This window comes from Choloepus didactylus, chromosome 10 (genome assembly GCF_015220235.1).
Source record: "Choloepus didactylus isolate mChoDid1 chromosome 10, mChoDid1.pri, whole genome shotgun sequence".
NCBI classification, from domain to species: Eukaryota; Metazoa; Chordata; class Mammalia; order Pilosa; family Megalonychidae; genus Choloepus; species Choloepus didactylus.
Window position 1 is genome coordinate 26,248,894 of NC_051316.1, and position 16,156 is coordinate 26,265,049.

A 16,156-nucleotide genomic window follows, 5' to 3' on the forward strand; every position below is an offset into this window, starting at 1 on the left:
AAGACACAAAACCTCTAAAAGATAAAGAAAAAACACATCCATAATCAAATATAGGACCCTTTAAAAAATGAACGGACAATAAAAAGAGCTCTTAGAACTTAAAGAAAAAAGAAATGATAACAAAGGAAAATATATAGAAAAAATAAGAAAAGCAATAGAAAATTTGAAATGGAAAATAAAGAAAATTTACCAGAAGGAAGAACAAAAAGCCAGTGGTGGAAAGTAGAACATAAAATATAAGAAACTTAAGAGAATAGAGAAAGAGTGCCCAAAAATGGAGAAATAGGAGTTCCAGAAAGAGAAGAGGACGTTTTTTAAAAGGACATTTTATCAGAACTTAAAGATAAATCTCCAATATGGTAGCTGCTAGCCAGAGTGACTAATATATTAAAATTGAAGTTAATTAAAAATAATTGAAATTAAAATTTCAATTCCTCAGTCACAGTAGCCACATTTCAGGTGCTCAATCGCCAGAAGCGGCTAGCGGCTACCATCTTGGACAGAACAGATAAAGAACATTTTCATCAGAAAGTTTTATTGGAAACTGCTGCTCTATATAGAAAGCACCTACCAAGAACCCAGCACAATGAATGAAAAAAAAACACTCATTCTAAAACATTTTATTGTAAAATATCATAACTCTGGGGATAAAGATAATATCCCAGAAGCTTCTAGAAAGAGAAGAAAAAGCAGCGATATACAAATAAATGAGAACCATTGTGACATTGAATTTCCCTGTGGCATCATGGAAGCTGGGAGGCAGTCATATAAAGCTTTAATGCTTCTGAGGGAAAGCTAACTTCTTATCTACAGTATCAATTATCTATTGTTGCTTCACAAATTGCCCCAAAACTAAGTAGCTTAAAGCAGCCAACATTCATTGTCTCACCCAGTTTCTGAGGGTCAGAAATCTGAAAGTGGCCTTGCTGGGTGGTTCTGGCTCAGGGTCTCTCGTGAGGTTGCAGTCAAGATGTTGGTTTAGATTGTAGCCAGCTCAAGGATTGATTGGGGCTGGAGAAATTGCTTCCATGCTCAGTCACACAGTTGTTGGCAGGCCTCAGTTCCTCACTGGCTGTGGTGTGAGATATCAGTTCCTTGTCATGTGAGCTTCTCCATAGGGCTGCTACCAGTTTTGGGGACGGGGGTGGAGAAGAGTGAGAGAGAGACAGAGAGACAGAGAGCCGCAGTCTTTTTATAACCAAATCTTGGAAGTGATATGCCATCACTCCTCCTGTATTCCATCCTTAGAAGAAAGTTACTAAGTCCAGCCCACACTCAAGGAAAGGCGAATTAAACTCTGTCTTTTGAAGGGGAGAGTATAAAAGAGTTTGTGAACATACTTTGAAAACTACCACCACTGTCAACAAGTAGTTTAAATATTTGAGGAAGAAGCATATAATATTATACAAACTCTTCAGAGAAAAGAAAAAGAAGGAACACTTCCCAGTTCATTTTATGAGTCCGGTATAGCATTGATACGAAAACCTGACAAGGACATTACAAGAAGGGAAAATCACAGGTCTATATCTCTCTTTCACACGGATGCAGCAAATCAAATCCAACAATATGTAAAAAGGATAATATGTCATGAATAAGTGAGATTTCTTTGTAGGAATATAAGGCTGGTTTAACATGCAATGCAGTCATTCCATTAACAAAATAAAGGAAGGAAAAAACATATGCTCTGATCATTAAAATAGATCCTGAAAAAACATTAGATAAAATTCATTATCTGTTTATGATAAAAACAAAACAAAACAAAACTCCCAGCTAATTAGGAATAGAAAGAAAACTCTATAATCTGTTAATAATCTATGAAAGATCTTCATGTAAGAGCTTACACAATGATGAAATATTGGACACGTTCCTCCTGAAGTTACAAACAGGTCAAAGATGTCCACTATCACCAATTCTAATCAACATTGCCTGGAGGTCCTAGCCAGAGCAAGAATGCAAGAAAAAAGAAGTAAAGATGTAAACTTTGGAAAGGAAGAAGTAAAATTTTCTTTATTTGCAGGTGATATGATTGCATAAAAAGAGAATCCCCTCAAATACACACATACTAGAATTAATATTTGAATTTATCAAGGTTACTGGCGACAAGTTCTATATATGAAAATCAATTGACTTTCTATATACTGGCAACAAATATTTAGAAAATGAAATTGTAAAACATCATTTACAACACAATATATCAAATCCTAGGAATAAAACTATCAAAAGATGTATGAGACCACTCTGCTAAAAACTACAAAATATTATGAGAGAAATTAAAGAACTTCTAAACAAATGGAGAAATAGTCTATGTTTCTGGAAAGGAAGATTCAATATTTTCAAGAAGCCATTACCTCTCAAACTGATCTTTAGATTCAATGCAACAAAATAAAAATGCAGCAGCTTATTTGGGTGCAATCTGACAAGTGAGTCTGTAATTTATATGGAAATACAGAAGACCTAGATAGAACAGACAATTTTGACGGAGAACAAAGTTGGAGGTCTTACATGACCAGATTTCAAGACACACTAGAGAGCTATATTCACTAGGACAGAGCAGGTAGCTCATATGTGAAGAGGACAAGGCTCTGGAATGGGTAGGCAGTAGGACTGCAAAAAAGGGATGAATCTCAGAACTACTGTAAAAAAAAAAAATATGAAAGGATGGGATATCTGGTCAACCTTGGTTCTACAACGTGAGCTCTCTGTTTTTGTGACTTGATGACTGGGAGGATACCTTTGACCAATAGGTCTTGGTGGAAGGAAAGGTGATCCCAATTTTACAGACTTTCAGTATTAGGTGAACTATCCATGATTCAATGGTGGGTCATGGGTTATTTTCTTTCTTGTCTCTCCATTCCTGACTCTATTTTTTTAACTATGTCCTTGCTGTAAAGGAAGAACTTTGAAAGCTAACCTGAAAACCATCCTTGGCTCCTCACATACCCTTGGTAACACCCTTCTTAATTTCCCTGGTCCTTGCCTGACTCTGCATCTCTGTTCCCTGGTCCATCCCCATGGTGAGGCTCTCCATCAGTTTGGCCTGGTTGTGTGGATGGAAGATCTCAACAAGGATCATGTCTGTGCCTGTTTGAATATATTATGTCCCCCAGAAAAAGCCATATTCTTTGGTGCAATCTTGTGGGGCAGACATAATAGTGGAGATTAAGTTGGAATGTTTGAATTAGGTTGTTTGCATGGAGATGTGTCCCACCCAACTGTGGACAATAACTGATGGGATATTTCCCTGGAGGCATGGCCCCACCCATTTGGGGTGGGCCTTGATCAGTGGAGCCATATAAATGAGCTGGCTCAAGGAGAGGAAACGGGGTGCAGCTGTGAGTGACGTTTTGAAGAGGAGCAAGCTTGCTAGAGAGGAACATCCTGGGAGAAAGCCATTTTGAAACCAGAACTTTGGAGCAGACGCCAGCCACATGCCTTCCCAGCTAACAGAGGTTTTCCGGACACCACTGGCCATCCTCCAGTGAAGGTACCCGATTACTGATGTGTTACCTTGGACACTTTATGGCCTTAAGACTGTAACTGTGTGGCCAAATAAACCCCCTTTTTACAAAAGCCAATCCATCTCTGGTGTTTTGCATTCTGCAGCATTAGCAAACTAGGACAATGCCCTTCTCTTCTCTTGGGGGAACCTCACAGGCAAGCCTGGGTCTCACAATAATGCAGTGACCCTGAGTCTTTCGCCACCCTCTGGCTCCTACTTCAGCCCTTTATCCCACTACCAAGTCATGCCTAAAGCTTGGTCCAGGCTAAGGCAATATCTGATAGAGAACCAAAGTAGCATGTCCACCACCTAGCTGCAGGGATATTGGGCAAGACCTCCCAAGGCCCTTTTGCAAAAGGATCCTGTCTCCTAAAGAAAATGGAGACTATAATGTTGAGACTGAGTATTCCAATTCTGGGTTGCCAGAGATAATGATATAGAAGGGTGAAGGAGAAGCAACACTGCTCTGTGGGTAGGGAGCTCCAGAGTAGACCCCAAGGTAGAGAAAAGCAAAAACCATGGGTCTTGGCTGATGGGGAATGTTCCTGTTTGCTAAAGCTGCCAGAATGCAATATACCAGAAATGGATTGGCTTTTACAATGGGGGTTTGTTAGTTCGCAAATTTATAGCTGCAAGGCTATGAAAATGTCCCATTTTCATCAACAGGATGATACCTTCTCTGAAGAAAGGCTGATGGAATCTGGGGTTGCTCTGTCACATGGGAAGGCACACGGCTGGCATCTGCTGGGCCTCTCCTGGGGTTATCTTCTCATTTCTGTGGCTTTCTCCAAAATGTGTCTGGGCTTTTGTCTTAGTTCTCTGTCTTAGCTACTCTCTTTGTTTCTCCAGTTTCTCCAGGCAAACTCTGGATTACATATCTTAACTTCTCTGAGCTCTCTCCAAAACTTCTTTGCCTTTTATCCTCTCATAAAGAACTCCAGCAAGGGAACCAAGACCCACCTTGAATGGGTGGAGTCATACCTCCATGGAAACAACCCACTCAGAAGGTCCCACCCTCAATAGTTCTGCCCCCACAAGATTGGATCAAAAGAACTTGGCTTTCCTGGGATACATAACAGATTCAAACCAACACAGGGTTTGTGTGAAGCTTCTGGGTCATGAACTTCAAATGTAGACTGACTCAGTCCCTGAGGAGCTTATTACCTTACAAAAATATTAATAGATAACCATAGTTGCGCCTTTACAGTTGCCCAGCATGGTTTTAACTGCTTTCTCCCCATTATCTCATTTAATTCTCACATCAACCCTGATGAGCATTTCCAGAGGGAGGAAACTGAGGTGCAGAAGGTTAAAATAATGTTCCAAGATAAGCAAGGAAACAGAGAGCCAGAATCATAACCTGTGTCAAGGCTCTTTCCCCTTATTCCTTCCCTGCTGCCTGGAGTTGACTTGCCCTACACAGCTAGTCCTTCTGTCTAAGTTTCCCAGGGCTGCTGTAACAAAGGATCACACACCGGGTGGCTTAAAGTAACAAAAATTTATTGTCTCGCAGTTCCGGAAGCTAGAGGTCTGAATCAAGGTGTTGGCAGGGCCATGCTGAAGACTCTGCAGTCTGTAGGGTTCTGGTGGTGGCTTGCTGACCATCCATGGAGTTCTTTGATTTGTGCTTAAATCAGTCTCTGTCTCTGTCACATGAAAGTCTTCTCACTCTGTCTGTCTGTACCCAAATTTCCTTTCTTTATAAGGACACCAGTATGTTGGATGAGGGCCCTGCCTAGATCTGTTTGGCCTCATCTTAAATAATAACTTCTTCAATGATCCTATTTCCAAATAGGATCACATTCAAGGGATAGGGGTTAAGATTTATCATGTCTTTTGGGGGGACATAGCTCAATCCACCCTTAATTCCCTCCTCCCTCCCTCCCTCCCTCCCCCCTTCCTTCCTTCCTCCCCCCCTCCCCTCCTTCTTCCCTCTTTCTGTCTCCTTCCTTCCTTCTTTCCTTCCTTCTCTCCCTCCCTCCCCTTCTCTCCCCTCTTCGTTCGTTCCTTCCTTCCTCCCTCCCTCCCTCTTTCTCCTTTCTTCCTTTCTTCTTTCCTTCCTTCCTTCCTTCCTCCCTCCCTCTTCTCTCCCTCCTTCCTTCCTTCTTCCTTCCTTCCTTCCTTCCCTCCTTCTTTCCCTCCTTCTGTCAGTGAGGGTGCTTTGGGCAGCTGGTCTGACCAGGCCCCACTGGACACCACCAGCCACAGGAGAAGAAAGTGTGGAAGTTTCCTCCATGGGTTAATTTGCATTCTCCCACTAAAGACTCCACCTCTAAGAATAAAAAGAGCAAACTTACTGAAACCTTCACTAGGGGCCAGGTGTTTGTGATAAGCATGCAACATACATTATTTTATTTCTTAGTCTGCCAAGTCTAAGAGGTGGGTTTCCCTCTAACAGAAGAGAAAAAGGAAAAGCTAAGTAACTTCCCTGAGCTCACACAGTCAGATCCAGTGTTTTCAGGATCTCTGTTCTAACCATGGGGCTCTACAACCACGCCTAGGCTGTGTGATCCAGTGGTTTTTGATTTTTGTCTTTGATCCATAGCAAGTTTTCCTGTTTCCAGAGCTAAGTGCATAATAAAAACCAGAAGCCCCAAAGGAATGATTCTACTTCATGATGAAACATGAGACCAGTAGGTCTAGCAGATTTTTAAGAGAAGATTTCTTTACATTGCTTCAAGGTACAACCCACAGGTGACTGCCCAGCCCCCCACACCAAGTCCATTCACAGGGGTACCTTCCGCTGGCTCTCACATATGGTGGCCCTCGCCTCAGCAAAGCAACTGAGGGCTCGAAAGGAAGGGGTTTAGGAGTAGAAATGAATGACCCCCTCCCTTAAACTCACGAAGCCTCACTACGTTAACTACCAAGGATATAGAGGGAAGAATTATGGCCCAAGACCCCTTTTCGATAAAAACTATAATAAAGGCATCCTAATTTGAGATACAGAGAGCCCTGCAGGAGACTTTAAGTTTTCAGAAGCTGTCTGTAGGCTGTTACCGCGCATGGCCACAATATTTCCTAAGTGACTTCTTTTTCTATCTTTTCGTTTATTTATGCCTCAGTCTATGATATTTTAAGGACGGTGACAACAAACATGTTCTCTCTACAATATGCTCCTTATTATATTGCTATTGCTAATTTCAAAGACAGCACTAGACTTCGATACCAGCTCCTTTTCTTTTTGGTCATTGTTGCCAAGAAATTTTGCTTTATTCATGAGAAAAAAGGCCAGAACATGAGGAGCGGTTCCAAGCTGAGGGGACAGGAGGTATGTGCGTGAGTGTGTGTCCAGTGTGAAGGTGGGAGTGGAGAGGACACAAATGGCCTCAGACCCGAATACTGAGAAGGGAGGTGAAAGAAAGCAAAAAATAAAAAAAAGTTATGCTTTTCCAAGAAGGAAGGAACCCCCCACCTTTTACAGATGGGAAGTCGAAGTTAGACAGTGGAGATGAGTTGCCAAGGGGTGCACAAATCAGGATGAAAATCCTGCCTTACGTAACAGCTTTTCCACATTTCATGGTGACTGCTAGGCTTGACTAAAAGCAAGGTCCATCTGTCACTGGCCTTCACAGGCAAAGTGGGAGATGGGAGAAGCCAGTTAAGGTTTTGAAATCAGAATTAAGAACCGTTTCACAAAATATAGCATCTTCCTTTGAAAAAGCACAAAATGCTTTGTAAATAACATCTACGGAATACAGCACATTAAAATTTCCTCAAAGGCACATGGTGGCAAGTTATGGGAAACCTCGGGGGAAACTCAAAAGAATGGGGAGATGGAGAGAGGAGAGGACTGGAATAACAACAATGAAATAATTTTTAAAAGTTATGCTGCTTGACGATAGTTTCGGGGTGAAACAAACATTGCCTTATCCCAGAGCCACTTGTCTTTCCTACAGGCTGTCCCCTCTGCAGCCACAGAATGTTCTCATCGTGAGGTGGGTTGGTGGGTCTTAGGCTGGCACCTGAGAAAACACTGGAACCTCTCTCTGCTTGTGGCAGAATCAACGCTTGCCATTCGACACACGTGGCCATGTGTGTGCATGTAAACAGCATGTGTGCCCCCAATTCATATTACTTCAACCTGTCAGGGGTGCCGAGTTGTTAGCTGAACACTAAATCAGATGCAGATCTCTCAAAGCCTCTTTCAGATGGGGGTACGGCCACTCTTCGGGTAACTGACAACAGAATGGAAAATGTGAAATTTAGTCCTGAGAGCCAACTTGGGTGTCTCAGGGGAGCAACTCACAAGAAAGATGTTTGGCTTTTAGGCAGCTGAACTGGGAGTGTCCTTTTAGCCCCATGGGACACTCCTGCCCCAGGCAATCTCATTGCGCACCCCAGTGTTCTCAGCAAGGCTCTGAGTTCTCACACCTGAAAGCTCTCAAGGTAAGTTTGGAATGGATTCAAAGGAGCTGAATTGGTTTTTTTCTTCATTAACCAGAAATTGGCACTGCTGTTAACAGTTGATTTCTGCAAATCCACCTCCAGAGAGATAAGATCAATACCACTATGACAGAGTTAAAGATATAGTCTGATAACAAAAAGAGCCCACTTGTGTACAGAGTCAGGAGATGTTTAAATAACACCAAATATATTCCCCCAACTATCTCATCTTGCCCTAAATCACCAACTCTTTCTTTTAAAAATTAAATTTGGTTTTACTGAAATATATTCACATACCGTACAATCAACCATGGTATACAATGAACTGCTCACAGTACCGTCATACAGTTATGCATTCATCACCACAATCTATTTCTGAACATTTCCCTTACATCAGAAAGAATCAGAATAAGAATAAAAATAAAAGTAAAAAAGAACACCCAAATCATCCCCTCCCCAATCCCACCCTATTTTCATTTAGTTTTTTCCCCATTTTTATACTCATCCATCCATACACTGGATAAAGGAGTGTGATCCACAAGTTTTCACAATCACACTGTCACCCCCTTGTAATCTACATTGTTATATGTTTGTCTTCAGGAGTCCAGACTACTGGGTTGGAGTTTGGTAGTTTCAGGCATTTACTTTAGCTATTCTAATACATTAAACCTAAGAGGTGTTATCTATGTAGTGCATAAGAATGTCCACCAGAGTGACCTCTTGACTCCTCTTGAAATCTCTCAGCCACTGAAACTATTTCGTCTCATTTTGCATCCCCCTTTTGGTCAAGAAGATATTCTCAATCCCATGATGCTGGGTCCAGATTCATCCCCAGGTCATATCCTGTGTTGCCAGGGAGATTTACACTCCTGGGAGTTGGGTCCCACATGGGGGGTGGGGGCAGTGAGTTCACCTGCCGAGGTGGCTCAGTTAGAGAGAGAGAGAGGGCCACATCTGAGCAACAAGAAGTATTCAGGGAGACTCTTAGGCACAATTATATGCAAGTTTTAGCCTCTCCTTTGCAGTAACCAGCTTCATAAGGGCAAGTCCCATGATAGAGAGCCATCAAATCAACACCAGTCCTAATGTTTGAATCACCAACTCTTACACCCTTACACCATAGAATCATAGAACCTAGTGGGACAGGTTTTGAGACTCTTTTCTGGATCTCCCGCTTTTCTTTATTTGTTGTTACACACACACACAGTGCTTCTTATGCTTCCTTCTTGTTGTTCCAGCCTAGTGCTTTTCTTAGTTGTGAAAACGCACTGTGGCAATTGACTTTAATCAAATCCCCTTCTCTGGTTTTCCTTTTAAATTTTGTTGCTGCAAAGGAATTTGCCCAACTGCCAATTGAAACTTCTGAAACTGCTCAGAGTCTGGGAAGACTGCATACAGTGTTGTAAGTTGGTAAGTGTATTGGTCAGGATAAACTAGGTTTTGCTGCAGTGACAATCAAACCCCAAATCTCAGTGTTTTAAAAAGAAAGGGTTATTTCTCACTCACATCATAGGTTCATTACAAGTTGGCTACAGTTCTGGCATCCAAGCATGCTTTCTCTAGAGCTTGCTGGTATGACAGAGGCAAAAACGACATGGCAAAGTACATACTGGCTTTGAATGCTTGTGCCTGGAAAGGACACATTTCACTTCTGCCTGCATTTCATTGACCACGCAAGTCACTTGGCCATTCTTGAGTTCAATGGAAGTCTTTCCAAGGGAGGGAGCATTGCTTCCTAGGAAAGGAGATCAGCTAATTTGGCGGAATCAGCAGGGCTAGCACTGGATAGGGGCCTTCCTGTCTATTCTTTGTCTCTGGTCTGAAATTAATGAATGAGACTTATCTACATTTACAAGTTTTCAGGAAAGCCCTAAAGTTGATCATTCCATTGAGGGACGACAATTTGCAAGCCTGGTATTACTGGTCTCTCAAGGATTGTATAGAGCAGGGATAATGTGTGAAGAACATTTTCTTTCAGTCCCGCCCTTCTCTTTGAAGCACAGCCACACACAAAAATAGTCCCAGCTCAGGCCTAGGCCTGCCCACCCTGAGCTAAGCCACACTCTCCTCCCAGGCCCTGGGAGACCCCCCCTGCCTTCCCTGGGTGGCCCAGGCCTCCGGAGGCAGCTCCCTCAGGAAAGCAGAGGCCCCTCCATCCCATATGGATCCCAGAGCCCAACTGTCTTGGCCGAGGCTTCCCAGGATGTCAGTCAAACAAAATAATATTCTTTTAATACTGAATAACCATGTAGGGCTGGCAGAGCTCCCTCCGCCTGACAGATGGCGAGCACATGCCTGGGGCAGCCCAGCTCCACACATCAATCTCTCTCCGCAGGCTTTCAGCACATCCTTTCAGCCAAGGCCCCTTCCTTGCGTCAGCTCGTGATTGTAATACAGAGTCTCTTTCTGAGGGCTGGGGGGTGTGTGGAGAGATTTTCCGGAGGAGGGGGCAGAGAGTTCAGGTGCAGATATCAGATGCTGTTGGGTGGACGAGCTGTTTTCCCCCTTGACCAGACTGGCTGGCCCTCTGCTGATTGGCTAGTAGAGCATCTCCTGTGTGGGCAGAAGGGCCTGGAAATCGCTCCAGCAACTGGGAACCATTTTGGGTCTGTAAGATTGGACCTCTCCCATAAGAATGAGGTTTTTCTTATACTTTGGTTTTCAAAATCAATCTTTTCTCATATCCCATCAAGAAGCTTAGAGCATTTTGGAAATTTCTCAATGATCGGTAAGAGAGAGGAGTTTTCGTGCACACATTTGGTAAGTGGAGGCACAGGCACGCAGGGCATTTAAGCGGCAAGCTCAGTTACAGGCAGGGCATCTGGTTAGGATCTGGGTATCCAAGCCAAAACTGTTCTCATTCATTGCCATGGCTTGAGAGACCACCTATATGCTGAGAACTTCCAGATTTCCTTCCAGCTCAGACCTTTCCCTAGAGCTCTGCCACCATTCTCAGATGGCCAACTGCTTTGGACGTCTCCAAGTGGATATCTCATGAGCACTTCAAACTTCCTACATATAAAACTGAACTCCTGATTTTTACTAGGAAGCTTGTTTCTCCACTAGTTTCCACAGTCTCAATAAAAGTTGTCACTATCTCCCAGTTGTTCACATCAGGGGCCTTTGTTTCCTCTTTCTCTTTTCAATCACCCATCAGATCCATGGGCACATTCTTTCTAATGTGCCTCCAACGTATATCTTGGCTCTGTTTGCTTTTCTTTGCCTTCCTGGTCACCAGTCCTACACAAGCCTCCATCATTTCACTCCTGGACCATTATAATAGTCCCCACTTCCACTCCCCCATCCTTTCCTAATCCATTCCCCATGCAGCAGACGTGGTGGTCTTCCAACATTAACTAGATCATTTCAGTATTAGGCTTGAAGCCCTTCAATGATGAAAGAGTCAAACTCTTCTCTTTGGCATGCACGAGCTGGTCTTCAGCTCTCCTTCCTACCCCACATTGGCCACTTACTCCCACCAACATTGGCCTCTTTAAGTTCCATGATCTTGACCAAACTCTTGCTTGCCTCAGGGACTTTGCATGGGCTTTCCCCACTGCCAGGCTGCTCTGGCTCAGCTGTGCATTTGATTCCTTTAGTCATTTAGGTCTCAGTTCCAAAGTTTGGAGCTTGAGGAAGAAGTGGAGGTGACTCTGGAAGGGTTGATTGGAGGCTAAATGCCAGGCAGGGGAGTTGGCAATGGGAAATTATAGCGGGACTGTAAAAACTGTGAGTACTGGTTGAAACTGTACCATAAGACATTAGTGGGGCTTGTTAGAATGCAGAGATGCTTCAGGCAATTGGACTAGGCAGAAAGGTGACAGAAGAAGCCAAGTGAGAGGCCCAAACAGGGGAGGTGGCCTAAATAGAACAAAGTAACAAGAAACCAATATTAGGTAGGTGACAGAAACTAGTCCATCAGTAATTGTGATATTATCAACCAAGAACCTTCACGTGAAGCTGAAGGAAAACTAGTGCAATATTACTTTTCTTTTCTGAACTCCTCACTTGCTTTGGATGCTCTTTCCCAGGGGCTGGCATATCTAGTCTAGAAGACTGCAAGGGAACACTTTACATCTGTGGTTCTTGCTGGCTGCGTGGCTTTCCTTGCCTGGGCTTTGAGGAAAATTGCCATTGCTTAAGTTAAGCAACTCGGGTGTCTTGCAAATGTGCTTGGAAAAAAAAAAAAAAGGATCTTCAAGGGTGGAAAATGGCCAAGTTCCCCCAGGAAGAGCTGCAAGATTCCCAGGAACATTGTTTGGGGCACCCCACTCAGGGATCCTGAGCTCCCGGGGGGTACTTTTGGCGGGAACATCCTGGGGCCATCTGTCAGACACTGCAGCCAAGTGAAAAGCCTTCCAGAAAACGGTGTGAATTATTGCTTACAAAAAATGGTAACGGTGGGAAGAAAACCCAAGGCAAAAACCAGCCCTCCACATACTTTCTTCTGAAATATAAAGTCTGTTTTTACATCGTCTACTTACACCATTTTGCATTTAGTGATTTACCTCATCTTAATGGCTTGTCTTCTCAACTCAGTGCATTTCCTGTCTTTTGTGTTTTTAGTTTGTTCTTGGTTAGTAACAAACAACTTCAGATCTGTGCAGAGGCAAAAGTCTTTGTCTATTTTCTGTCCTAACTTGAGTTTATCTACTGTGGGCAAGGTTCAACTACTTTATAATTCTTCCATTCCTATTAGACATGGAAAGCCACATTTGGTGGAGAATTAAAAGAGAATGCTAGATTTGAGAAATATAGCTGAGCTCTCTAGCATGAAATAAAGATGTAGGGATGGACTAAGGGAAGCAAAGAGTCCTTGCTTCCATTTGAGTCACAATCCACTTAAAATGGTTATAGATATGTGGGGTTTAGGACATTTTAACTTTTATGATGCTCAAGACATGAAAAAAACCACAATTAGATACTTTGAGAAAAAGAGGCCCAGTTGTACTTTGCTGTACAGACACTTCTTGTTGACAGCGAGTGATTTATTATTCCATATGACACACACGTACAGCCCCTGAGCAAATTCACATTTTGAGTGAATCATTTTATTTGATACAGTATGTTTACGCACCAAACTTTGCCCCCAAGAGGATGAAAGGGAAGGAAGCTGGAATTGAACCATCTGTGGTATCTCATTTTCTCATCTTGTGGCTTGTTCTGTTGAGGTTTGGAGGTAATATATGGGGTACGTAGGGTTTTGAATGAGATTTGCTTTGCAGATTTTTCCTCCGATGTTTAACCTTTTATGAAATTCATAAAATACCTGTGGGTTTTTTTTCAAGGGCTTAAACATTTAATCTATTTTTCTTCTATCTCTATTTTAAAAGAATATGAACAATATTCAAAAATTATGTACAATATTTAAAAGGGCACACAATGAACAGTAAGTTAACCTGCTTCTGTCCCTTTAGCACCCTCTGCTATCAGTTGCTTTTCTCTCCTATAAGGGGTGAGTATGTGTGTGGTGTGTGTGTGTGTATCTGTGTATTAATACGCTTGTCAATACATATGTTAAAGAACATAAATGGATGCATTCTGCATCTGCTGCTCTGCACCTTTCATTGTTTACCTCAACACATTTCCTTGTGATCCAAACTGAGCTATTAAACAAATTAGCCCAATTAGGCAATTCTCTTCTGTAAACTCCACCGCTAGTAGCATTAATAGGAGCCTGGTTTGTGTCATATGTTACATATTACAATGGCAGAAGCAGAAGAACTGTTTTGCATTTATTCCCCAATTCTCCTTTAGCTTTTCTCTTCAGCTTCCTTCTGTTATTAATGCCCATTTTCTCATGTTTATTCAGTGTCTCTTATCTTCCTTTCTTTTTCCCTCTCATGACTTATTTTGCTTCTTCCTCTTCTTTCTCTCTGGCTTGCTCTTTCAATTTGGCCTCCTAAAAACCATTCGCTCTCCCTCTGACACATTCTCATTTCTTTCTGGAGTTTTTTTCTTCTCCCTGAAGAATGAGTCAGGCTTTGCATGAGGCAGCCCCTTCAAGGCCATGATTGACACAAGATGTGGAGTTGTTTTTGGGCAATTGAAGGGCTTTCTCTTTGGCAAGAGACGTTAATCCAGGAGGGTTCTGCCTGGAGACCCTATTTCCGGTTTGTAGGGAAGCGCTGCCCACCCACCAGCTTTCCAGCTGAGGGAAACAGGAGGAGGTCTGGGGGACTTACCCAGCATGGCAAAAAGGGAGGCAGCAATTAGCAAAAGCAGAACTTGAAATGATCCTGTTCCCCTTATGCCAATGATGATCAGTTGCCTACAAGAAGGGGTAGAGAGCGAGAGAGACTGGGAGAAGAGAGAAGCAAAATAGTCATGGGAGAAAAAAGGAGGGAAGACAAGATGCTAAGTGAAGATGAGAATATGAAAATGGACGTTAATAACAGAAAGAACCTTCTTCAGGAAGGTCTGGCAGCCAGAGGGAGATGACTGCAGATGGAGACAACTCGGTGCACCATTAAAGCTTTAAGAAGGAAGGATTTCCTTCCTCTTTCTGTCCTTGCTTTAGACTCTGGTTCGGACCTGGAGTCAGTGCCCAGTGCTGCCTTCCTGGACTCAGGGCTTGGGAGCAGTGTGGCCCGTTGGAGCAGGGCTGGTCCTTAGAAAGGGGGCAGGGCCCTTGAGCAGGGGGAGATGCCTGAGATGGAGAATCTTCAATATACAAAACAGGGCAGCTGCACGGCTGCTACATCCAGGTCCTGATCCAGAAGGCAAAGGTGCTGCAAAGATGGAAACTTCTTCCTCTCCCAGCCTGTGTCCAGGAGACAAGCTGAGGTGCCCAACAGAGACTGCTTGGGCTTTATGGAGCATGTCCTTCCCGACTTTGCTCAAAGTTTCCTCCTAGAGAAGGCGCCACCGACTGCCCTACTCCCACCATTACTGGAACCTGCCCTGCACTGGTTTTCTCCTCAGCACTTACCATCTACTAGCATGATATTTTCATCATCATTATTATTATTATTTTAGCACTATCTTCCCTCATTAGAATATAAACTCTACCAAGGTAGAGATTTTAGTCTGTCTTTTTTACCTTCATTTTGTTCACTGCAGTGTTATTCTCAGTGCTTAGAACAGGGGCTGGCACATAGTAGGTGCTCACAAAGTACCTGTTGAATGAATGAATAAATGAATGAGTGAGTGAATGAGTGAATGAATGAATGACAGTTACTATGAGGGCAGTTTGTGATATAATCCAGCACAGGAAGGGCATGGGTGATCCTTATTTTTCATATGGACAAGAAAGGAGCATCTTCGGCATGAAATTAATCCTCGCTTTGGCCTGTTATGCTTGTTCTGGAATGTTCTCAGGAAAAGGCAGACACAGCTGAATGGAAGCCGCTTGCCACTCCACTAAGCTCCCTCCCCTTCCCTCACTCTGCAGCTGAGCTGTGGAGCAGACAAGCCCAGAGCCCCCCTGCTGGCCTCTACAGAATCCTTCGAAAGGGATGGAGAGGAAAGCCCCTGAGACCCAGCAGAGGCCGCAGAGCCCAAAGGACAGGCCTCCCTCATATGAAGGAGGGGGCAAGAGGGGTTCTTCTTGGGGAAGAGGAGAGAAATGGGGAAGGGAGCAGGCTGACACCACTGCCTCTTTCCTGGAGTGGGGCCTGAGGGGGTGACTCTGCCTCATTGTACTCACCACTCCCGGTGTCACCTTGGGAAAAGCCTTCCCCCCGAGCAGAAGTCCTCAGAGGAAAGTCTTCAGAGCCACAAGCTAAAGGTTGGATTTTCTCATTTTCTTCCCAGACCCTGGCAGTGCAAATCCTGTCACACCTCGTGTCCTTGTTTACTTCAGGAGCATTGGCCTCCTCATCTCACTCAAGCCCCCATGGCTCCCCTGCCTTCTCGCCTCAGCTTTCCAACCACCAAGCCTGGGGAAGCTCATGGGCTGGGCGGCGCCAATCTCCCTGTATCCTTGGTCCCCTCAGAGCATTCTTGTCCCTTCTGGTCTTTATGGGGGCCTGATTTGCCACTGATACAGACTCCTCTGCTTTGCTGTCGTGGGGGAGGCTTATTCTCTTACATAACTCAGTCCCTCAGGTCTGGGAGGTAAAGTTCATGGCCTCCTTCTTCCCCATTTCCTCATCTAGGCTATTTCTATACCTTTTCCTGCTATGCCCCATTCCCCACTCCTCCTCACAGTGATGTTAAGACGTCCTGCATGCAAACGTTAGCACGTATGATCTTCCTCTCTGCTTCAGCTCATGCCCTTAAACGCAAGCATTCCAATTTCCAAGTAAACGACCCACCTAATGCCTTGGC